The sequence below is a fragment of the Miniopterus schreibersii genome (genome assembly GCF_964146895.1).
Source record: "Miniopterus schreibersii genome assembly, chromosome: 10".
Lineage (NCBI taxonomy): Eukaryota > Metazoa > Chordata > Mammalia > Chiroptera > Miniopteridae > Miniopterus > Miniopterus schreibersii.
Genome location: NC_138110.1, coordinates 62543054 through 62568560, shown reverse-complemented (window position 1 = coordinate 62568560; position 25507 = coordinate 62543054). Strand labels below are relative to the sequence as shown.

General features: G+C 42.7%; 1 protein-coding gene and 1 long non-coding RNA gene across 4 annotated transcripts in view; one reads left to right on the top strand and one right to left on the bottom strand.

Moving 5' to 3' along the window:
- LOC308563245 overlaps window positions 1–10671 on the bottom strand; it is a 35876-nt gene extending 25205 nt beyond the window's left edge. Inside the window, exons 1-3 of the long non-coding RNA XR_013999762.1 lie at window positions 9623–10671; window positions 782–878; window positions 20–159 (exon numbers count right to left, since the gene is read on the bottom strand). This is a non-coding gene — a long non-coding RNA (uncharacterized lncRNA). The remainder of the gene's footprint in view (window positions 1–19; window positions 160–781; window positions 879–9622) is intronic.
- Window positions 10672–10769: 98 nt separating this feature from the next.
- The window catches only part of CSNK2A1 (casein kinase 2 alpha 1), a 52185-nt gene continuing 37447 nt past the window's right edge, over window positions 10770–25507 (top strand). For 2 of the 3 annotated variants that reach the window (XR_013999761.1, XM_081150135.1), the window contains exon 1: window positions 10777–10916. The gene's annotated coding sequence lies outside the window, so the exon portion shown is untranslated. Of the gene's footprint in view, window positions 10917–25507 lie in introns of all 3 variants that reach the window. The other variant, XM_081150134.1, reaches the window with a different exon arrangement.

Sequence of the window (25507 nt, the reverse complement as noted above, 5' to 3'; positions counted from 1 at the left end):
AATTAGGTGAGCAACTTGCCTGAGGTCACACAGCCAGGGAGACTGCAAGCCAGAGTTGAAACTCAGGTCTGTTTGATGACAAATGCTTGACATCAGCCTTGGAAGAGTTCAGTGACATTGGGTGACTTCATTCCCAGCTCTTCTCCGAAGTTTTCTCATCTGTAACATTGGAAGAGTAACACTTCATTGCATGTGGTGAGTCGTGAGAACTAAATTGGATGAGTTTATAAAGTGCCCAGAACAGCGTGGGGCACCTGGAGGTAGCGTCACCGAAGGACTGGGGGCTCTGAGGTCAGGCCAACCAAGGGTCAAGGCCCAGCTTTACCACTCTTGCCTGTGGAGACAATAAGACTCATGTGGACAACAGGGATGATCAGCCCCTCTCACAAAGATGGTGCTGGTCCCAAAAGCTAATTTTCTAAAAGTTAAAAACATGGCTATCATACCAATCAGAAGTGAGTACACACCAAAATCATATGTGACTCACCAGCATTAACTCGTTAGCAGGCCAATGAAACAGCTTCAAAGTGTTAAGGAGAATCTGAAAGGTTTATAGCCAATGAAAGACAGAATGCTGGAATGAGTCTGCAAATTGAAGCTGGTTAATGTCCCACAGGACGAAACAAGTGTAACCTTTGGGGTGATCTTTACTACTGGAAAAAAATGACTTGCAACTTAAATCTACAAGTGAGCACATCACTTCCCTGAGTTTGAGCCCCAATAAATAAGGAAATGACAAGTCAAACAAAGATCTGTTCCCCTAGAGAGTTAGTTGACTAACCTTGAGTGGGCCTGTTGGACAATGCTCCAGCATGTCGCTCAAAGGCCGTGCAGTCCTCCTTTTGTTTCATTTCCAAGTCTGGGATTTTTTTTACAACCTGAGAATGCAATGCAATCATGGAGGTAGAAGAACTTTGTAAGTTTTAAAGTGCTGCATGCCTCTCAGCTTGTTATTTGGGTAGTGTCTCTGCCCAGCAACCCAGAACTCTGAGCAACAGCCCCTATGCTCAGCAATGTGGTGGGCTGGGAGCTAGGAACACTCAAAAGAGAGTGAACTCTTTGCAAACGTGGTCTTGTTCATTTTCATGTCCTCCCAACGCACTCTGTGCATCAGGCCTGGGAGTGGGGTGAGGTGACGCCTCACATCGCACAATCCGTAAGTCTCCTTTCCATGGAGTCCCTGCTCACCCGCTAACATTGGTTAATAAAATTATATACGTTTCAAGTGTACAGTTGTCTAATACACCATCTGTGTATTGTACTATGTTTTCACCACCCAAGTCAAGTCTCCTTCTGTCACTATTTATCCCCCCTTTACCCTCTTCTACCTCCCCCACCCTCTTCCCTCTGGTGATCACCATGCTGCTGTGTCTATGAGACTTTTTTGTTTGTTTGCTTAATCCCTTCACCTTGTCATTTATTCAACCATTATTTTTTGGGGGCCTACTTGCTGCCAAGCATTGTCCTAGGTACTTGGGGTAAAGCAGAAAACAAGACAGACATAGTCCCTGCCTTCAAGGGCCTAAAGTCTAGACAGGAGACAGATGATTGGTTAATTGACATAGAGGCTAAATAATCAAAAATCACCACAAGCACCAAAAAGGAAAAGAACAAGATGGACACGAGCAGGGCTGCCACCTTTAGAAAGGGGCCGAGGACGCCTCCCCAAAGAGGTGACATTCAAGCTGAGACGAGGAGTGAGAGTGCCAGTCAATGGAAATGCTAGGGGAAAGGCATGTGCAAAGGCCCTGATGCAAGGTCAGGCTTCAAGGAACATTGTGGCCAGTTTAGCAACTGGCAGGAGATGAGATGAGGGAAGAAAGCAGGACCTGAAAAATGGGAGGGTTGGAGGGAGGATTTGGCAAGAGACCTAGATTTAACTCTAAATATGATGGGAAGATTTGGAGTGTTTTGGTCAGACACTTTTGTTACCCCACCTGTGTTTCTACCACAGGGCTCCAACCACAGATTTTTACAGTGGGGTCCCAGAACCAGCAGTATCAACATCACCTGGAACTTGTTAGAAATGCCGATTCCTGGGCCCCACCCCAGAACTACAGACCAGACATTCTGAAGGTGGAGTCCAGCCATCAGTGTTTTAACAAGCCCTCTAGACCATCTGAGGATGTTTGGGAATCACTGCTCTGGAATCAGTAATCCACAAGTTAGAAACACAACCTAGAGTCGTCACCTGGTGGCATTTTATGGGAACTACAGCCTAACTTGTTTCCACCAGCAGCCCTTTTTGACACCAAGGAGAAGAGGAAGGACACTTTCCACTGAAAGGACCCAGACCAGGGTCATGAACAGAAAGATGGCTTTAGAGTGTGCCCGCCCACTTTTCTCATGCAAGGACACACAACATGGGAGGGCTTCCCCAGTCAATAACTTCAAGCTTCCTCCTGCTATGCTTGGAATAAAACCCCGATTCCTTACACAGTTGCTCTGTCCTAACTTCCTCTCCTCACACACTCCCTGCCAGCTACACTGGCTTCCTTGTTATTTCTAAAACACACCAAACATGTTCTCACCTCAAGGCTTTGTTATTTGCTGTTCTTTCTGCCTGGAATGCTCTTACTCCACACTTGCATCGCTTGCTCCTTCACTCATTCAGGTCTCCTTTCAAATACCACCTCCTCTTGGAAGCCTTCCATGACTACACGCACTGTGGAGCTCTTGCCCTACTTTCTTCCTGTCTGTGGCCCTGTCTTCCTTTTCTTCATCCTTGATATTATCTTATGTATTTATTTGACTTCTGTCTATCCTCATGAGACAGTGAGTTTCAATAAGGCAGGGATGTTTATCTCTTTTGTTCACTGTTGTATACCCAGTACAAACAGTAGGTGCTCAATAGATATTTACTGAATGAATGAATATACTCAGTGGGGCAAATATTATCACCCTCTTTCCCACAAATGGGGAAACTCAGGAACAGTGAAATGATCTGACTTACTCAGGTTCACACAATGAGTAAGTGGCTGGGGTCTAGAGTTGAAGTAGGAATTCTGGAAACTGAAGGGCGAGCTGTGTCCACAGTGGCAACTTGAGGTTCCTGAGGCTGGGGAGATTTTTTCAATCAAGTGACCATTTATCCATTACCCAAGATTAGCAAGCAGGTGGCTGTGAGTTCTGAAGGATGCTCTTCATGGCAAAGGGACAGAGGGCAAAGGCCTAGTGCCAAGATCCTAAGTGGGGCAGCACCACCAGGAGCCTGGGCAGTCCCCAATGATCCGGGGGTGCTGGAGGCATATAGCAGGAGGGGAGCAGGGGTACAGACAACCCCCAACGGGTCCCAAGTCCTATGTGGTATTCAAATTTCCCTCTAGTATTTGGCATAGATGAAAACCCTGTTTTTAATTATCTAAGCCTGGGACCAAATTCTGTTTCACATGCAAACACTATGTGTGTGGGGTCTGGTTTGGTTTTGTTCATTTTTACTAGACTTTATTTTTTACAACAGTTTTAGATTTACAAAAAAATTGTGCAGAAATATCAAAATACCTCCTACTCCCTCTCTCCAGCACACACGGTTTTCTTCTATTATTAATACCTTGTGATACCTTTGCTACAATTGAAGGACCAATATTGATGCATTATTATTAACTAAAATCCATAGTGTACATTAAGGTTCACTCTTGTTGTTGCACAGTTCTGTGGATTTTGAAAAATGCATAATGTCCTGTATTCATCATTATAGTATCACACAGAAGAATTTCACTGCCCCCAAGATGCCCTGTGCTCCATTTTTCATCCCTCCCCTCAACCCCCGAAATCCTTGGCAACCACTGGTCTTTTTATTGTCTCTATAATTTTGCCTTTTCTAACATATAATGTGTTTGCTTGGCGGACTGGGTTGTGTACGGTTCAGAACTTCACCTAGAGCTGCTCGCATTTTGGACAATCACAGCCATGAGGTCGTGGTGTTTGAGTTACCCAAGCTTCTGATGCAGGTGGAAGATTCATGGTGATTCCACCCATAGCCATGACCTCCCAATTACTTTGTGATGTTTCCTATGTACTGTGCCCAAATATTTACATAGTCATTTATTCTAAATTACTTTCATTTTATTGTATATTACAATTAGGATATTATTTATGTTGAAAATTAGGTGTGTCAGTAGGTTATGTTACCCAGGAATTTCATTTTGGAAAGAAAAAAAAGCATTACAACTGTTGTTAAAAGGAATATTGGTTTCAACCCACAGTTATACTGCAATGACAACCACAGTGGCAGCAAACACTCAAAAGGCACTGTGCTGGGTCAGTGACTTCCATGTACACATCGTTATATCCTCATAGTTTCCCTGCCAGGCACTATGCGGTGTAGAGGGGGAAAAAGGTTCAGACAGAATAATGTCCCCAAGTAGGACTGGAAATAGAATCCAAGCCCATATTCCTAACAATCCAGCATCCAGCCCTGGATGTCCTGGGCCTGCTGAAAAGTCCATGTTAAGTGAGTTGAATATCTCTAAGCCTGAAGGCCCCCTAGAAGAGGGTGGATGGGCACATGGGGGAGCTGGGAGGTCAAGAGCACAGGTTCTGGCTGGGTTCCAATCTTGGCTATGGCACTTACTCATGGATGGCCCTGGGACAGTAACTCTCCCTCTCTGAGGTTGTTTTCTCATCTGTAAAATAGGGGTGATGTCACCAAAGTGTAGTAGGTGCAAAGGCAGAAACTATGGCTCATATGGGGGAAGTGAGCTGCCCAGGGTTAAATGGAGAGTGATTCAATGGTCCCTTTTCCCGGTAAGGTCCCCTTGGCTCCTTCAAAGGCTAATTCTATATCTCAGGTCACCAGGAAAAGGTCAGGGGTCACTTTTCCTGGCCACCTATCCCCCAATCCAACCACCCACATGTTACCCCACAGGGCAGAAGTATCTGAAGGCCCCAAGGCTGGGAGAGCTGGAAGAGGGGTGCTGTCCTTGGAAGCACTGGACCTCACTTTCCCTATGGTGGACTTTAGCTCCAAAACAGGTCCCAAATGGATCCATTCCTCTCCATCTCCATAACTTCCATTCTATGCCACCATCCCTTCTCATGTAGACTATTCCTGCTTCCCTCCTTCTCACTCCCTACCCAGCAGCCAAAGCTCTTTTCTAAATGTAAAATCCAATGAAGTCGCTCCCTTGATTAACCCTTCCATAGCTCCCCATTGTTCTTAAGCTAAACTCGTCTACCTACATGTGTACAGGATACTGCCACCCCTCCTATCTCATTTCCCACAATGTTCCCTCCACTCCCCACTCCCCATGTATGTTCAGGCTACACTGGGCTCCTCCACAGGCCTTTAATGCGCCAGGCATGTTCCTGTCTCAAGACCTGTGCCCGTGTGCTCTTCCTCCTTGGTCAGCCCATAAAAGACTCACTCCCTGCTGCGTTCACTAGGCAAACTCTTCCTCCCTCCCTCAGCTAGGTCAGCTCTTCCGGTTATGCTCTCTCATAGCCCACCTGCTGATCTCTCCTAGCAATAATCCCAGTTTGTGAGGATAGATTCGTTTATCTTCTCCCCACTTGGCTGAGCTCCAATGGGACTCTGATTTGTTTTCTTCTGGGTACTGAGAACCTAGAGTAGTGTCTGCCCTAAAGTAGGTACTCAAGAGAACCTACTGACTATCAGACTAAATGGCCACTCAGAGGAGAAAGATGGCCCTTCTCCTCCACCATGTGGACTAAGACGTACAAGACAACTTGAAAGGAAGAAGAAAACTGGGGGAAATGGAAGGCAGAGGGAATCCCAGGCACAATTCAAGTCACCGTTCAGCATGCCTACACATGCCAGACGCCGTGCCATGCACTGGGGACAGCCTATGCATGTCACACTGCCTGAGCTCAGAGCCCAACTCACTATTCATTAGCTGTGCAAGTTTAGGTAAGTCACTAAACCTCTCAGAACTTTGGTGTCTCCAACTACCAAATGGAAGAAGTTAATTCATTACAGAAAACCCATGCCATAGGGCATTAGGACTTAATATGCCCTTGAAACCAAAGTGGAACCAGCAATTCTGTTTGGTTACTATTGCTGAATCACAAACTACTCCAGTATTTAGTGGCTTAAAACAACCACTTTTTCCCTCATTGCTATGTGAGTCAGGAATGTTGGAAAGGACCAGCTGGGCAGGTCTTTGTTGCAGTCAGATGTTGGCCAGGCCTGTAGTTATTTGAAGGCTCAATGGCTGGCTGTTAACTCGGGGCCTTTCCACCATGGCAGTCCAAGGCAGTTGACCTGTCACATTCGTTACCTGCACCCCCTCCCCCCCGCTATTACCTGAGTTTCAAGCCTGTCCATCACCTCCTCTCTTTCCAGCTCACTCTCTCCTGTACCCCAACTCCGACAATCCTTCAGCCTCACTGGGACCTCTGATTCATTGAGCCTACTACCTTTTCCCTCATATCCTCACCTTCCTCCTCCCTGATCAAAGCCCGTGGGGAGTCATTATCCCCATGCACTGCACACTCAGAAGAGATGCCCCTGCCCCCTCTGGCTAAACACCCAATGGTTGACGCCCACTCTCTGTGTTTATTCCCCTGCAGTGGGATGTGGGTGAAAAACAACACTCCACCATGTGGACTGGTCTCACTTTCCGTCCCCCGTGGCTAGCCCCAATGGGGTCTGACAATTACACTGCGGTTCCCTCAGTCCATTCATTCTCCCCAGGCAATTCCTTCAAGTCTTCTCCTCAAACCTCCATCACCTTCTCCCCCATTCTTACTCTTAGTTAGCTGAGGACCTTGCTTTCTATTTCTCAGAGAAAATTAGAGCAATCAGAAAACATTTCTGAAAGCTTCCATTTATAAATACTCTGGCCCCTCCTCTGTGACCATGGACCGACTATCTGTGCCCCAAGCCATGGTCCCATCTTGTGTATAGATCCCATCTTTCTCTGTCTTCTCCCTCTTGCATCATCATTTCCAATCTACTGAATCATTCTCATCAACATAAAAATATGCTAATATTTCTGCATTTAAGTAACTTCTCTTGACCCCACTTTGCTTTCCACCTACCACCCCATTCTCAGTCCTAAAGCAAAACCCCTCAAAAAGTTGTGCCCACTGCCTCAGTGTCTCTACTTGCTCTCCTTCCATTACAGAAAAGATACCCAAAAAATACCCAAATACCAATCACCCAGATTTTACCGTCTTTGCTTTATGATTCTTTCTTCCTCCTTCCGCCTAAACTTTTATAGAGTAAGTTGTAGATGTGAGTCCCTTTATCTCTAAAAACCAGTGTGTGTTTCCTAAAAGGACAATCTCTTACAAAAACCAAGATCAGGAATTTTTACACTGATACAGTACTGGTATCTAATATACAGACCTTACTCAGATTTCACCAATTGTTCCACTAATCTCCTTTATAAGAAGTGAAAGCCATTTTTCCTGGTGAGGGTTAAATGAACTAATGTATGTATGGCCTATTGTGAAGTGTCAGACACATAGTAAGTGCTCAAAAAAAAAAAAATTAGCTCTTATCATTGCCAACAGCTCCATGTACAGCTATACCGTAATTTATTTAGCCAGTTCTATACATATGGTCACTTAGTGTGGTATGTTGCTTGCAAAGATAACCACAACAATTCCACCCATCCCCGTACACGACTGGTTGCAATGTGACTTGATGTTTTCCCCATCAAGAGATGGAGTCTATTTTCTCTCTCCTTGAATGTGAGCTGGCAGTGTTATGGGCTTTGATCAATAAAAAGCAGTAACAGTGTTCCTATAGCACTTCTGAGCCTAGGCCTCAAGAGGGGCCTTGCTGCCTTTGTTCTCCTCCTTTCGGGGGTCGCCGTGTAAGGAAGCCTGAGCTAGCTTGCTGGAGAAGCCACATGGACGAGAGCCAAGGCACTCAAGCCAAAGGCCCAGTCAGCAGCCAGGCTTGTGAATGAGGCCACATAGGACCAGCCAGTTTGCCAACTTGCGGACTGCAAGTGCAGGAGTAAGCCCAGGCAAGACCATGTGCAACAGAAAAGCACTATTCCAGCTGAGACATGTCCAAACTCCCAATCCTCACAAACAAGCAAATAAATGATTATTGACTTAAGCCACTCTGTTCTGGGAGGATTTGTTAAACAGCAATAGAGAGCTGATACATTTAGGTTCTTAGTGCAGTGATCCAAGTTGAAATACAAGTTCCATCTTTGGCATATGACCCTGAACATGTCCTAAAATCTCTTTGAACCTCAGTTTCCTCATCTGTACAATGGGATACTTTTAGTTCCTACCTCCTCAGCCTGAAGTGAGAATTAAATTAGATGATGAACATTCAGTGTGGCATAGGGCAAGTACTGTCAACATCTTAAGTGTGGTTGTTGCTGCTGTTGTCTGAAGTCTAGCCTGAGACTTGTGATGTAGGGGGTCAGGAAGAGTAAATGTGAAAGATAACTGAGCTGCTCTTTGGAGGCTCCATAATTAGTGGACATTGGAGACTGGGAACTTCTTGGGACCAGAGATCTATACCAGGCTGGCTTGGGAGATGGCAGATGTTGGGTCTCAACTGTGTCTACATAGTCCAAAGGGGGTGTATGTGTGTGCCTGGGCAAGCCCTCTGAATGAGGTCATGGCTGGAGGCTGGAACTGGGTGGAAGAATAATGCTGTAGGAGGGGCTGAGATCATAAGAAGGGTGTGAGGGCTAAGTCCTGGGAAATACCCACTCTTCTCAGGTGAAATCCTAGACTCCTTACCATGGCCTGAGTGCTCTGTCCACCTTTCCCACCGTATCTCCTACCTTCCCCAGCTCATTCAGTGTTTCAGCCACCCTGGCCTCCTTCTTCAAATTTATCAAGCTCTTTCCTGCCTCAGGACCTTTGTACTTACTGTTCCCTTCTCATTGCAACCATCTGAACCACTCAGGCTAATGTTCTCCCCTCTTTTATTCTTCTTGGCAGCTACTTATCTTTTTCCTTCATAGCACTTACTGCTACCCAAAATTACTTTTTAAAATTCATTTACCTGTGCATAATATGTTTCTCACTTTGGAAGGTGAGCTTTATAAGGAACTGGCATCTGTCTTGCTCATACCACATCCCCAGCACCTAGCACAATTGTCTGGTTCATAGCAAGTGATTAATAGCTATAAACCGAATGAACGTGAATAAAGGTGGGAAAAAGGGAGCCACGAAAACCAAAAAGACATGGTCCAAGAGCTAAGTGGAAGGCTAGTCATTTCCTGAAAGGGGGCTTCACAAAACAGTAGGATCATCTTCTCTAACTTCCTCAGTCCACAGGTGGGGAAACAGAGGCGCAGAGAGGAGGAATGACCAGCCTGAGGACACCAATGACTGTAGACGCCCAAGTATCACGATCACATGCCACAGGCCCGTCTATCAATGAGGCCCAAAAAAGGTCATGGCCACCTCCCTGAGGCCATCCCTGTAAATCTGCAGCCAGCAACCCCCTTCCCCCATCCCATCCCACAGGAGAGGAAATGGTCTCTGTGGGAGCAGAGGTGCGGGTAAGCTGCAGCGGGTGGGGAGGGCCATCCCTGGGCCAGGCAGCTGTTCTGAGGCAGCTCTGGGATAACAGCTGGTAGGCCCACAATAACCCAGCCTCCTCACCTCGTTCCAGCCCTTATACCTCTCCCCCATCAAAGGTGAGACTCACACTTGAATTCCCCTCAGTAGCACTTACACACGCCAACTTTTAGCAGGGCCTCCGGGCGACAGGGTGACCACTGGACCCAGCCCTGTCCGCTAGGACACTCTGATGGAGGAGGCAGGGTTGGACCAGCTAGGCTGCTGAAGGATGATGCCTAGGTCTGCGGGAACTCAAGGGAGGGAAGATCCTCAGAGAAAAGGACTCCTGGATTACTCCTCTGTAAGGCAGCCAGTCCAGGAGGTAACAGTAAGAGAAGGAACCGCCAGTGCGAAGGGAGGGAGGCCACGCGGACACATTCCAGGAATAACTTGCAGTGCGTGGGCGCATCGGGAATCTGAGGGGGCAGGGCAGAAACAGGTAGAGGAGCTCGATGGGTTGTCCAAGTGAGGTAGGAACTTGGATGTCCAGAGGGGAGGTTGGCTGTCCGTGGTGAACAAAGGAGAGCCTTGGGCGGTCTTCAACGCAGATGACGCCAATCGGGTGTGCGGGGTAAAGGTGCCCGGCGGCGGATTTGGGTGGCCGCCCGGGCGAGAACCGGGGTGGAGGGCGGCGTGGGGGGCGGGGCCCCGACGGGAGAAAAGACGATTCCGGATGCACAGCTATTGATAGGACTCCTGTATGGAGCAGGAATTGGGTGTCAGTCTCTAGAAAACTAGTATCGTCACCTCCTCGACTCCACTCCCGGGGCCCAACTTCCGTTCGCTTGTTTCAGACTCGAAGTTTGAGCGGACAAAAATGTGCTGCTGAAACCTTAATCCTAGACGGACGAGGGGTCGGAGCAAGAGACTTCAACTCCCAAAATGCTTCGCTCTACAGCTCCGGCAGGTCGCGCATGCTTCCTCTCAAGAAAGGCGGGCCGGCTTGCAAACTGACTGGGCTCCCCGGCTGGTGAAGTGCGGGAAACCTAGGGACCGCCATCTTAGCTTGGGCCGAACCAATTGGATGCTTAGGGAGAAGTCCATGTTCTCGCTTTCGTCAGTTCTTAAAGGTACTGAAATAAAACGCGCTTGATTATTGCAAGTGTCTTTACTATGCTTTACGTGGAGAACTACTTCCATTTTGCGCCCTAGTCCATAAACGAACCCCAGAGTACAATAGGACATCCCAGCATGGCCGCACGCAGCGCGTTCCGCTGGGGGCGGAGTCTGAAGCACTCCCGCCCCTCCTCCTGGTAGGAGAGGGTTTCCGCTTCCGGTTGTGGCGGCCGCAGCCTCGCTCTGGTCCCTGCGGCTGGCGGCCGAGCCGTGTGTCTCCTCCTCCGCCGCCGCCATATTGTCTGTGTGAGGAGAGGGGAGAGCGGCTGCGATAGCGGCCGCTTCCACCACAGGTACAGTGGGAGCCGCCAGGCAAGGCCTTTGGGGGGTGGGGGGTGGCCCAGAATGGTGCAGCCGGGCGCGGCCGCCCCTTGTGCCTCCAGCAGACTCCGGAGCCGCCCGTCGCCTTTCCCTGCCCCCCCCTACACACACCTCAGCCGAGGCGCCTGTAACCCATCGGGGAGGCCCGGGGCCACCCCCCAACCCGGGACGGGGAGGGAGACTTGGGGACAGGTTTATGTGAGGGTGGGAACTAGCTTCGGTAGTCCATTTTATTAGGGGGAAGAGGGCTACACTGGGGCGGGGACTAGGCAACTTGGCGGAGGGGGTCGCCAGAGGGGGAGGGGAGTTTGAGGGGTGCGGCCGTAGGGGGTGCTGGGGGCCGGCGCCTGGGGTAGTGGTGCCTGCTGGATAGGGTGGGGTGAACCCTCCCGCGGAGCAGTGCCGCCGGAGTGGGAGCCTTCTGAGGGTCCCTGTGGGCGAGGCTGGGCTTCCCACCTGCAGACTGGGCTGCAAGGTGGAGGGAACCCCGGGCGAGGTCGCTGAGGAGAAAGGAGGAGGGGGGCAGACCAGGTTGGAGTTAAGGGATAGTTGGGAGCCTGCGTGGAAGGGGAGAGAGAAGTAGAATTAAAGGCTGGCTAAGAATATACATATTAGTTTGTGACCTTTTGAAATAGTAGGACTTTTATTTCTTCCCCGTCTCATCTCCCCCCTCTCGTCAGCATTGGAACATTTTTAGCTGAGGCAGGTGATGGGTGGAGCTTCTGTAGTTTGTTTTTGGGAAGCAAAGTGGGGGTCAGGAGAAGTTGCTTCTTGGCTATTGTATTGTGGGAAGGAAAGAGTTCTGAAAAGGAGGTGGCAGATTAACTTGAAAGACCTGATTACCTTTCAGCTGCTAAATTCAATGAGAAGGATGTGTAGGAAGAGAGGAAATGAAGAGAAAGCTAGAAAGGAAAGGTTTTTCTTAAGAGTTGGGAGATCTCCTTCTAAGGGGTTGCAGTGGTAAAGAACCAGACTTCCTGGGTTCTCAAATATCAGTGCAACTACTACTTAGTTGTGTGACCTAACCTCTGTAAACCTTAGTTTTTCTATCTGTAAAATGGGGGTGATACTATTATCTAGATAAAGTTTATGGTGAGGAATAAATATGTGAGATAACTTGTGTTGAGTGCTTACCACAGTGCCTGGCAGGTAGTAAGTGCTCAATAGATGTTACAGTAACTATTATTAAAAGGGACGAGCTGGTATATTTGGGGTTCCTTCGTTCTAAGTAAAATTTATAGTTAAAAATCTTAACAGTAGGTAAGGCTTCAGAATATTAACTTTGTAGTTGCTGCAGTGTTTTTGTTTCATTGTAAGTCTTGGGTTAAGTGGCTTGGTGGACCTTGGGGTGAAAGATCAGGACCAGTACTGTTTTATTCTTTGAAAATATATCTTTATTGATTTCAGAGAGAGGAAGGGAAAGAGAGATAGAAACATCGACGATGAGAGAGTCATTGATGGGCTGCTTCCTGCACTCCCCACTGGGGATGGAGCCTGCAACCCACCTGCCTGGAATAGAACCACAATCTCCTGGATCATAGGTCAATGCTCAACTGCTGAACCACGTGGGCCAGGCACTCCCTCATACCATTTTAAAAAGTTAACCTGCACACCTGGCTGGTTTGGCCCAGTAGTTAGAGTTTCTGCTCTTGGACTGAAGGGTCTCGGGTTCATTTCCGGCCAGTGGCATGAACCTCTGTCGCAGGCTCCATCCCCTCCTGGTTGAGGCGTGTGGGAGGCAGCCAATCTATGTGTGTCTGGAGTCCATGTTTCTCTTCCTCCCCCCTTCCACTATCTCTAAAAAGCAATGGAAAAAATATCCTTGGGTGAGGATTTAAAAAAAAAAAAGTTCACTTGTAGTTTTACTTGGGTGGGTTTGTCCTTCTGTGACTTTGAAATAGGCGAATTTCTGTTGGAGGAGGGTGTATTCCTTGAAAAAGGAACAAAAGGATTGGAAATTTACTTAGATTGATTTATTAATTCGTTGATTAAAAAGGTAGGTCATCCTGGGGCAACCGATGCCTAGTTATGTCCTCTTATACAGAATACAGTAGAGAAGCACACATTTAAGGGAAAGCAATGAGTTACTTTCTGCATAATGGGTTAATTAATTGCCTTGTATTGGGGATGAAATAAATGGCAGCTTCTTTTCCACAATGTATTTTTAAGCTCTCCTGTCACCTAGCCACAACCTTCAGAGTGAGTTTTTGATTATACTGTTGTCTTTATCTCTGAGCATACACTTTTACTTTACATACCTTTCTTTTTTTAATCCTCACCTAAGGATATTTTTCCCATTGCTCTTGAGAGAGAGAGAAACATTGATGTGAGAGAGTCATATTGATTGGTTGCATCTGGCACGTGTCCCAACCAGGGCCAGAGATCAAGCCTGCAACCGAGGTACGTGCCCTTGGCTGGAATCGAACCCAAGTCTCTTCAGTCCGTGGGCCGACACTTTAACCACTGAGCCAAACTGGCTAGGGCTACTTGATATACTCTTGGAGAAAGCAGAAATTTTCTTTAGGAATTGAGTTTAAAGTCTTACATAGGGTTTGGGTTTCTAGTAGGCACCCCCCCACACCCCCCAAAAAAGATGTTTATTCTCTAGTCCCCAGAGTCTTTACATATATACTGTATAACATGGTAAAAGGGAGTTTGCAAATATAATCAGGGTTAAAATAGGAAGATTGCTCTGGATTTTGTGGGCAGGCCCAGTCTAAAAGCAGAGAACTTGGCTGTAGCTGGGAGTTAATACAGATGAGGCAGAAGGAAAATCAGGAGATCTGAATCATGAAAGGGACTCCACTTGCTGTTGCTAGAGGGGGCCACATGGAAACCATGAGAAGGGATGTGGGTAGCCTCTAGTAGCAAAGACCAGCTCTGGCTGACAGCAAGGAAAAGGAGACCTCAGTTGTACAGCTACAAGGAACTGAATTTGGTCAACAGCCTAAATGAGTGGAAAATAGATTCTTCCCCAGAGTTTCCAGCAAGGAATACACCTTGATTTTGGCCTTGTGAGACTCTAAGCAGGAGACAGCCATGTTCACCCAACTTCTGACCTACAGAAACTGTGAAATAATACATTTCTGTTGTTTTAAGCCACTACGTTTGTGGTAATTTGTTATGGCAGCAGTAGTACACTAGTGTAGATTTTGGTACAAGGAGTAGGATACTGTTACCTAAAAGTGTGGAAGCCAGAAAAATTTTGAGGAGTATGATAGAAAAGGCTCAGAACAACAGATTATTGTTAGAAATATGGATATTAATGCCTCTGCTAGTGAGGGGTAAGGTAAAAGTGGGATATGCATTCATTGGAGACTGGAGGAAAGAGGATCCTTATTACAAAGTGGCAAATGTGCTTAGAATTGTGTCCTGTGGTTATGTGGAAAAGAGCTTAATGTGATAAATATGGATATTTGGCTGAGGAGATTTCCACGCAAAGTCTTGAAGGTGCACCCTAGTTTGTTTGTGGATGTGAGTCTGACTAATGGAGTGAACCCTTGTGAGATTCATGTAAAGCCTTCTGGGTTCTTGAGGATTTGTACTAGCAGAAACAATGACAGTTTGGGTTGAAAGAGACTGTAGGAAGTTAAAGAGGGCTGTGAACCCCCTAAATGCTACTGGCAGGAAGCTGGCTGATAAAACTACTCAGGTGTAAATGTGCCGGTTTTCCTAAAAAAGGAAGGGTGGAACCAAGGGTGTGTCGAGGTGGAGCAGAAGGCACCAAGGATTTTTATCTGGCTTGCAAATGGAATGGAGTTTGCTCAGATTTTGAAACTGCTTTGGACCGCTGGATTTTTCTCTTACATTTTCCCTGTTTGGATTAGAATGTCCATAACTGTTGCCCTATGTTGGGAGCAGATAACTTTTTTTTGAGGAATTGTGCCCCAGGGATTGTAGTTAATGTATTGTGCCCAGAGCCTCATCACACCTAATTTAGATCCATGAGATTTGAGACTTTTGACTTGATGAGCTTTCGTTGGGAGGCCAGAGGTTGGGTGCACTAGATAGAATGACACCTGCTCACTCCACCCCCACCAAAGATGCCCATACCCTCATCCCTGGAATCTGAATTATAGTAACATTATATGGCAAAGGGGCTTTGCAGATACGAAATTATTCTATTGCAGATTATCCTGGTTTTTCTGGGCGGGTCCAGTCTAATCACATGAAAGCAGAGAACTTTTCTCCAGTTGGAGTCAGATTTGAAGTGTGAGAGGGACTCAACCTGCCTTTACTGGAGGGGGCCACATGGAAAGCATAAGAAGGAATGTGGGCGGCCGCAGCTGACAGCCAGCAAGAAAATGGAGACCTCAGTTCTACAACCAAAAGGAACTAAACTCAGTCAACAATCTGAATAAGCTTAGAAGCAGATTTCTCCCAGTTTCCATCAAGGAACATAGCCCTGTGAGAGAATAAATTTGTATTGTTTTGTGTTTGTGGTAATTTGTTATGGCAACAATAGAAAACTAATAGAGAGGTTTTGCTGATTTTTATTTAAGAACCTTTGGGGGGCGCCCTGGCTGGGTGTCTCAGTTGATTGGAGCATCATCCCTTATACCAAAAGATTGCCGGTTCAATCCCCGATCAGGGCACACACAAAGTGGCAAATATGCTTAGAGGCAGCTGGTCGATGTTCCTCACATTGATGTTTTGCTCTTCCTCCCTCTCTCTCTAAAAAAAAATCAGTAAACATATCCTTGGGTGAGGATAAAAAAAATTTTTTTCTAAAAGAATCTTTGGGGGATATATATATATATTTTTACTAATAAAAAATTGTATTTACTTAGAAGCATAAAAATATGGAATGCTTCATGAATTTGCATGTCATCTTTGCGCAGGGGCCATGCTAACCTCTGTATTGTTTCAATTTTAGTGTATGTGCTGCTGAAGGGAGCACTGGGGGATTATTTTTTAGAGAACAAAGGCAGAAGGGTTATTCTGTAAAGTGATTTGGTTCTGGAAGACTTCGAAGAATAATGAGGTTGAGTGGAACCTATGCTTTCTTAATGTTTAAGTATCCTGTTACTGTCCTTATATGCAATTTGAAGGGTCTAGATGACCAGCTTGGTAAAATGTAGATTTTAGAGCTACAGGCCATTTTAGTAGGGTTTCTATAAATTAATGATTCTTCCATGCCTATAATAAACATCTTGAGTAAATTACAGTTTCTTTATTTTTATTGACTGAATAAAGCAGTGAGTTTATGTGACAACCTTTTAAAGACTTTCCTATTTTTTTTAGAGGAAATAGAAATGGATTTTTATGAATTGATAGCCGCCTATACATACAGTGGTCCGTCTGTTCTTTCATACCTCCCATCCCAACCCAAAGGTGTTGTAAGGTCTTTTCTTCTAGCCGTCGTTTGAGGTTAAGAGTCAGGTTTAGGGATCATAATTATAGAGTGGAGTTCTAGCTTTAAAGAAAAAGTACTGTTTTTGTTCTTCAACAGTATTCTATTGATTAGATTCATAAAATGTGGACTCTGCTGGGGGACACTTCAGAGGGTGGAGGAAATGAGACTTTTTGGTTTTGTTTATTGGAATTAGTTACCTGTTTACAGAGATGATTACAAAATTAGCGCATTTCAGGGTATGAATGGCTTTTTAGATTATCTGTTGGACTTTTGGGTTTAGAATAAAGGAAATTGGGCCACATGAAGGTTTAGTGGTTTAGCCAACTATCTTAGCCTTAGAGCTGGCCTAGGATCCTGGTCCAGTCAATGGAGATTCATAGCTTTTGAATTACAGCAGGTCCTTGAATAATTGCGTTAGAATGTTGATGAGATGCCATAGGAACTTAACTCTTGTTTATATTAATTAGCATGTGGTAAAATTGATTTCCTTATACGTCCTTTCACTTAAAGTGGTGTAATCTGTAGACGACAACATTAAGGTAGGATTTACTCTGTATCCCTGTAAACCCACCCTGTCTTGTCCTTTTTCTAGATTTTACCTTGGACAGGTTATCTTTCTCTGCCTCAGTTTCCTCATGGGGTCGTTGTGAGTATTGAGATAATGCATATAACAGATTTAGCACAGTAAGTGCCCAAAAGACGTTAACTGTTACATTATGATTATTGTTTTAACAAGTATATGACATTTGCATAAATTACACAAGTTCAGAAATTGAGAACTGATATGATTTGGCATTGGATTAGGTAAGGACTTAGAATTTTAAGGTAATAATGTTTGTGATACTTGAATTAAAATAAGAAACTGGATTTAATACTTGATCTATCACAATTCATTGGATGACCTGGGCCAAGTTCATTTCACAAGAGTATTAATGTGTTCATACACCTAAATTTCCTTGAACTCCTAGGATGGATAATTTCAAAAGCAGTGTATCATTTAATTGTTTCTTAATAGAGAGAAATCTAGGCCAGCTAGCTTTTCAAATGAAGAAATTCCTCTGGGATTATTAAGAAACTGCTGTCATTGTAACAAAGGATATATTTACCTTGGATTATAGACAGTTGGCAGTTTTTCTTAAATATTTGGTATGCTCCAGGTGGACATCAGCTGACTTAGTTGTTGACCAAACTTTTTTGCCCCTACATTCTAGAAATCAAGGCTTGAGTCTTTAAAAGTTTTAGATAAATGAATTTACAATGTTATGCTAGGAGTGGCATTTCACTGGTTTCTACAAATTCTGTGTCTTAGACATAAGAAACCTACTTAGCAACAGTTGCTATGGTGGGCAAGCTTTTTTTACATTAGCGATAGTGGTGGTTTTTTACATAGAAAATAATTGTGTTATTTGAAGTGAGTGTTTGGGATTTAATACCAGGGTATACTATAAATACCTTTATATTGGCCACTTTTTTCTTTTTACATTTTTTGGTCTTGCGGATTTTTTGGACAGGTTTTTATTAGCTGAAACATTTTAATCTGCTTGGAAAAGTGAACGCTTGAAATTTTTCTGAAGTTAGGACTGATACAGTAACAGGCATTTCTCAGTTTAGATATCTCATTAATATTCTACAAAATTTAGGAAAGCAACCCTATTAAAAATGAATGGATAAATTATTTTCCTAAAGAAATGAACCATATCATATAAAGTACAAAATAGCCATTTTGGGCTATTGAATTTATAACCAGTCAAAGGGTGTTACTCATTCAATAGACCGTAAGTGCCTACTACGTTTCAGGTAGGTGCTGTGCTAAGGATCTCTAGATTTTGTCTTTCCTCAAGCTTGCAACTGAGAACATTTTGTAATCATGTATCATTCCAAAATTTAGTGGCTTTCTGAGATGTTTTCTTATGAAAATTCCTGTTGCCTTTGTATTTCAGGTATAGTTTCTGAAACAGCTACAGAAATTTGGGTGCGGGGAGTTGAGACTTTCTCATTCATAATGGAATTCTTGAACTGACATTGCTTGGCGAGAGGCCACAGGATTGTTGGAAAGAACTCCAGCGTTGGAGTGAGATAGGCCAAATCTGGGGACCATTACTTAACATCACTCACGTCTAGATTTTTGTCATCTAAACAATTGAGATAACTACCTTGGACAACTTAATTATTAACCTGTAAAATGAAGGTTAGTAGTACTTGTGAGGATTAATAACTAAAGCAACAGAATGCTATCTCGGGGTTACTATGATGATTAAAGGAGATCATTTATGAAATGCTGAGCACCTGACTAATATGAGTTCTTTCCCTTTTCTGTCAGTGAAATCATCGTGTTCATTGTCAGTGCTACTACTCTTTATTCTTTATTTTCATTTTCTGCTGCCAGGAGTTATTTTTTAATGAGGCCTTTTGACCTGTACTTCCTGTTTCTGGTGTGGTCCGCTAGATGGGTGAGGTACTGAATTGCCGCTGTTTAGAGTTGGGTCAGTATATAACTCTAGCCCAGTGTAGATGCCTCAGTTACTCACGTACAGTGCAGATTGTGAGAGTGGTTATCTAGTCTTCATGAATAAAGGTTCTCTTGCTTCTAGACAGAGAAGCGAATCCCATCTCAGACTTGGGGAAAGTTCAAAGTTTGCTCACCTGGATTAGAGGTCTTATTTCTCTATAGTCCTTTGATCATAGTGTGGGAATTACTTGTGCATTGTATGTTAGGGATATGTTTGACAAACTTTATCCTGTAGTGACATCTTCTGCATGTCGTGTTCCAGGTAATGCACTAATTTGCTTTCTTGTGTGCTCTGTGTTCTTAAATAATACACTCCTTAGATAGAGAGGGGACCTGTCTTTATCAGTAATTTAAAGTAGTTAACATGTTATGTGTATTTATGACTCTATATAGCATGAATACCGATAGCCATCTGCCTTGGTGTTTTTCTTCCTGAACAGAGTTGGGTTCAGATCTGGCCTCAGCCACGTAGTAATCCTGTGACTTGGCAGGTCATTTAACCTCTGGATATGTTTGTTTCTAAAATGAGAGTGCATCTCATACCAGGCCTGCCTATTAGAGGCATTCAAATGATAGAAATAATTATTATATATAAATGCTGGATTATACTTTAAATTATTCTAGGTCTCAAAGGAAGTTTTTTGTCTTTGGTTCCAGAGAGTTGTGGCCAGTGGAATAAAGTGTCAGATTGTGATTTTATTTTGCTTTTGTTGCCTGGTAGAAATATATACAATGACATCTTTGCCCATTATTCATTATATTCTCTATTATTGGAGACAATACTGGACCTCAGACTTCTGTCAAGTGTTTGAGTTAGACCTGTACTAATTCATACCAAATTTATGTAACATTGGCACTTTGATTCCTTTTCTGGTTTAAAAGTGGAGAAATAAAATTCACAGAGGGCTCAACTGTTATTTGTTATTCCATACATGCTGGTTTATTTTATGGAAATGCTTGAGTGTTTTGCTTTTTAAAATAAGAATGTTGTAAGTTTTGTAGATGGGAGTAAAAACAGAATGCTCAGTGAATGTCAGGATTATAATGTCTTAAACATTCTGCAAGTTTACACAAGTAGTAACTTAATGAATTAGCAGGTCTTAACTGTGAATGTTTATGTTCTGAATTCAGTTCCTTTGCAGGACCAGAAAAAAACTTACACTGTTGGCTTTGAACAGGTTGTTTCCCAGTGTGCACTTGGAGTCTTGGGATTTGAAGGTCAGAGTGGGTTAGGGGAACTGTCAAGGAACTAAACGTTAACCATTTTTACCTGTATAGTTTTCCCCTGCTTAAAAAACAAAAACACTACTTAAATGGTGTTAGTTTGATAGATGAAAGAGACTGTTGTTGGCCATGGTTACCACCTTAAGTTGAGACAAGAAAGGAGAATCATTATAAAGTAGAGGAAAAAGAAAATTTCATTTAATCTTTCCATTCATTTTTACCACTAACTTGTTTTCTTTTGGCTTATTCTTCCAAGCCAGGGATAAAAGGTTTAGTTTGTGTTCGTGAGTTTTTTTGTGTCTGCGTGGGGGGGGGTGTTTTTGTGTATGCCAGTGACCTCCAAATATATAATCTACCAGAAGAGATGGTTGCTTGTTCGTGTCATATCTGGACTGTACTTGAAATAAGGGAAGTTATGAAATAATTTTCTCAACCTGTGTGGATTTTGGTTATTTAGCTTGTGATCTCTCAAGGTTATTTAAACCAGAAATTTCAGCCAGTGTACTACATTAGGAGGAGTTACAGATGTGTGGAGATACTGGTCCTCTCAGTCCTCTGGCTATTTGTGCGGGGTACAGGACATCCAAGTCAATGATCTTCAATCTGAAAGTCTTGATCTTTTATTCCAGTGTGCCATACAAATACTATTTTCTCTTCGTACTTTGACTTTTTAAAAGGCTGTAAGCACTAATTTAGAAATTTCAGTAATGGTATCCTAACAGGGTGTGTGTTTGTTTGTTTGTTTGTTTGTTTGTTTTAATATATCTTTGTTGATTTCAGAGAGAGGAAGGGAGAGATAGAAACATCAGTAATAAGAGAGTCATTGATCGGCTGCCTCTTGCACGTGCCCCCCCACCCCTTCCCGGGGATGGAGCCTGCAACCCGCGTATGTGCCCTGACTGGGAATTGAACCTCCATCTCCTGTATCATAGGTCGATGCTCAACTGCTGAGCCACGCTGGCCAGGTTATCTTAACAGTTTTAAGATTCAAGAGGCCACCAATCTTAAAATAATCTTGGCTTTAAGTTCAGAAAAGACCATTTTAAAGTATCTCTGACTCTCAAGAAATTCTCTTTCCACATATAATTCAAGGATATAAGCCTGTCTGGGTAGCTCAGTTGGTTAGAGCATTTTTCTGATACCCCAAGGTTTGGGGTTCGATCTCTGATCAGGGCAAATACAAGAAACAACCAATGAATGCATAAATAAGTAAATCAACAAATTAGTGTTTCTCTCGAATCAATTTTTAAAAATGTAAGACACTAAAGGATTTAAGTTTGGACACTTGTGAAGAACTTCAGGTTCTTATTTTTTAAGCAGTAATGTAAAGCAAAAATAAAGTTCCCTTGTGTAAACCGATGTCCTCACCTGACTGACTCTGAATGCCACTGTATCTTTTTGAAGCTTACATTTTGTTAATCATTCATCAAGCTTGGGGCTTATGCTGGAACATGAATTGAAGCCTAGGATACATTGTCGTCTTCTCTTCCTTTAGGAATGAATGGGGTATATTTAGTTTGAAATTTTTAATTGTTTAATATTTGTGTAAATTATGAAGTTAATCTTTTAAAATGGATATTTTACAATGTAAAAAATGTACATTTCCTTTTGTCTAACTCAGCGATTCTTAAATCTGCTGGGGTTTACAGATTCCTCTGAGCCTGTAACAAAAGCTACAGATCTTTTCTTAAAAAAAAAAAAAAGATACCTGCACATGCTTTTTGGTATATACTTTTAAGGAGTTCGTGGACCTCTGATCTCATTAATGAATTCCATTTTCAGTGTTATTATTGTCCAAATAATAGTTTCCCCTTTTAATATTTTTAATACTGTAACATTTGCCTGATTTATCATTTGTCACAGTATTATTCTTTCAACAAGTATTTCTGGACCATCCTCTATATGTCTGGTAGACTGCTGAGGATACCGTTTTCTGCCCGTAGAGCTTTGTTTAGCTAGATGGATGTGTAAACAGTACAGTGGCAATGCTAAATGAAAGAGATAAGCAAAGAGTGCTGTTGGAGTGCAGAGACGGGGTCTTGACCATTAGAATTTTTCTGCCAATCCATGGTCTGTTCTGTATTTCTTAATTGACAAAAGGCATATTGTGAACTGCTCCAAGGTGTTTTTTTGAAGTTCTAATTGGACTAGTAATGGAAACTAAATCAAGGAGCAAATAGTCTTAAATTGAGAACTTAAATGTGTTTGCCCTTGCATGTGATAATGCTATATTTAGTATAGAGCAGGGATTGCTAACTCAAATAACAGCAGGAGTTGGCCCAGTAAGCTAAATTAATAGTGGTGTCTGGGTTTACCTGTGTTATCTCCAGTGGATGAGTTTTAGAGCCCATTGTTGGATACTCACAGCTTGGTGGATCAGAGTGATTTTTGTCAGTGTAGGAATGCAGAATTATTGTAACTAGACAAGTCTGTCTACCTTCTCTTCTTCCTTCTTTTGAGAAACTGAAGGTTAAAATTGTTTTTAGTGCTGGCAACTAAAATCACACTTAAAAATAATTTATTACAAAACATTTTAACAGAAAATTCAACTTAATAGCTGATTCACGTTCTTAAAACACTGTGAAAAACTTGTATAGGAATGTTCACAGCCATTATTCATAACAGCCCAAAAGTGGAAACAACCCAAATGTCCATCAGCTGATAAATGAGTGAACAAAATGTGGATATCCATACAGTGGACTTAGCCATAAAACTGCAACATGGATGAACCTTGAAAACATGCTAAATGAAAAAAGCCAGACACACAAAGCCACATATTATATGACTTCATTTATATGAAATGTTCAGGATAGGCAAATGCATAGAATTAGTGGTTGTTGGAGGTTAGGGGCTTGGAGTATAAGGAATGACTGCTACGGGGTATTGGGTTACATTTGGGGGTGGTGGGAATGTTCTGGAATCATGGTGGTGTATTGCACATTGTGGATATACTAAAAACCACTGAATTGTACATTTTAAAATGGTGAATTTATGTTACATGAATTTTACTGTAATTTTTAAAATTGGGATGAAACAGTGTGAGCCAAATAGGACATAAATGTTTGCTGTAGAGCAGAGTGAACAGGATGTGAATCTAGACAGGACACTTTTAAATCACCTCTCTGTGACATCGTAGGGATTACTCGGGTTTGCCTTTCGTAAAATGGGAAGAATATTACCTAGGTCTTGGACTTGTTAGGTTTAAAAATGATCAATATAAATCCCAAGAAGCAGTGACTGACTCACCATAAGCATTCACATACCTTTGTATTTAGAAGCCAGCCAGTGTTTGCTGCCCTCTTTCCAGCCTATTTTTTGTTCGCAAGTCTAGGACAACCTCCCCTATTAGTTATTGCTTATCTATCACCTGCAGGAAGTATGGTTGTCTCCTTTGTAATCTACCTCCAGGACAGTAAAGGAGGGAGTGGGAGAGAGTATTCTTCCTTATAGTCTACAGTTTCTTCACTGTAATCAGATAGGTGAAATGACAGGTCCAAGGTCATATTTGTTCTTAGTGGTTCCAAGGTTCATGTCTTTCAGTAATAGTCCTGAATTGTTTCTGTAGCTTTATCAAGGATTGTTGGGCGCTTTGCTCATCATATGGGTAAATCACACAGCCTTATAAAAGCTTATAGCTCCAAAGAAGCATCTGTTACACATATTGACTGGTTTTGCATCTGTTTGGGAAGTGATAGTAAGACTTTTACCTCTGGAGTTACGGATGTGATAACATATGTAAGACTGAAGAGTATCTTTAAAATCAGCTGCAGATCAAATATCCATCATACAGCCAAACTACTTTTCTTTTTTTTTTTTAATCCTTACCTGAGGATATTTTTTCCATTGATTTTTAGAGGGAGGGAGGGACGGAGGGACGGAGGGAGGTCAATGTGAAAGAGACACATGGGTTGGTTGCCTCCTGCATGAGCCCTGACTTGAGCCAGCGATCAAACCTGCAACCAAGGTTACGTGCCCTTGACTAGGAATCAAACCCAAGACCGCTGAGCTAAACTGGCTAGGGCCAAACTGCTTTTCTTAATTTTGAATAGGAGAAGGTCCATGTGCAAGCAAGGTTAATTTTTGCCAAAATATTGCTTACCACTGTCTTGATAACTCAGTTCTTCAAACATTTATAAAGCACCATGCTAGGCACTGTGATAAATGCAGGGTATGTATACCAAGAGAAATAAATCAGGGTACAGGTTGTTGAGTTCATCTTCTGAGAGAGAAGTGTATAAACAAAATACATGTGATAATGTAATGAGTATGTGAAAGTGCTTTGGTTCCAGAGGAAGTGTTTAATTGTCCATGTTTTAGGACGCAGAGTATGATAGGATTTTTCCCCTTAAAATTTATTTTTTACAATTAATATGCAGTAAAATTAATTCCTCTTTGTGTTTTCAGTTCTGTGAAATTTAACATATGCATAGATTCAAGTGTCCATCATCACAACCAGGACATAGAACCCTTGGTAGTCACACCAAGTCTGCCACCTCTGTTCTCTGTCAACCATTATTCTATTCTCAATATAATTTTATCTTTTCAAGAATGTTACACAAATGGAATCAAACAATATGTAATATTTTGAAACTGGCTTCTTTTACTGAGCATATTGCTTTTGAGATTTCACTGAAACTGTATCAATGGTTGGTTCCTTTGTATTGCTAAATAATATTCCATTGTATGGATGGACCACAGTTTATCCATTTAGATAACATTCTTTTACTATGAATAGAGCTTCTATAAATGTACGTGTATAGGCTTTTATGAACATAAGGTTTTTTTTCCTAGGGTAAATAGCTCTAAGTGGGATTGCTGGGTCATATGAAAAATGCAATTTTAACTTTATAAGAAAATGCCAATCTGTTTTCTAAGGTGACTCTACCATGTTGCATTCCCACCAGAAATGAATTACATTGTTTATTTTACTCTGAATCCTCCTCAGCTTATTGTCATTTTTTTCTTTTTAATTTTAGCCCTTTAATATATTTGTAGCGTGTCTTATTTTAATTGGACTCCCCTAATGACTAGAAATATTGTGCATCTTTTCATGCTTATTTATATACCTTTTATGAAGTATCTTCAGATGTTTTACCCACTATTTAATTGGGTTTTCTTGTTGAAGTCTTTATGTATTATAGGTACAAGTCCTTTTTTATATAAGGTATGAGGTTTAATTTGAAGTTCATGATTTTGCAAGTGGATATCCATGTTTTCCAAAACCATTTATAAAAAAGATTGTCCTTTCTTCATTGAACTGCCTTTGTACCTGTGTCAAAAATAAATTGGCTATATTTGTGTGGGTCTGTTTTATACTTTCCAATCTCTTCCTTTGATCTGTTACCCCTTTGCCAATACCACACTACTTTAATAACTGTAGCTTTGTGATAGTTTTAAAATTAGATAGTGTTATTTCTCCAGCTTCATTTTTCTTTTTTAATACTGTTTTGGTTATTCTAGTTCATTTGGATTTT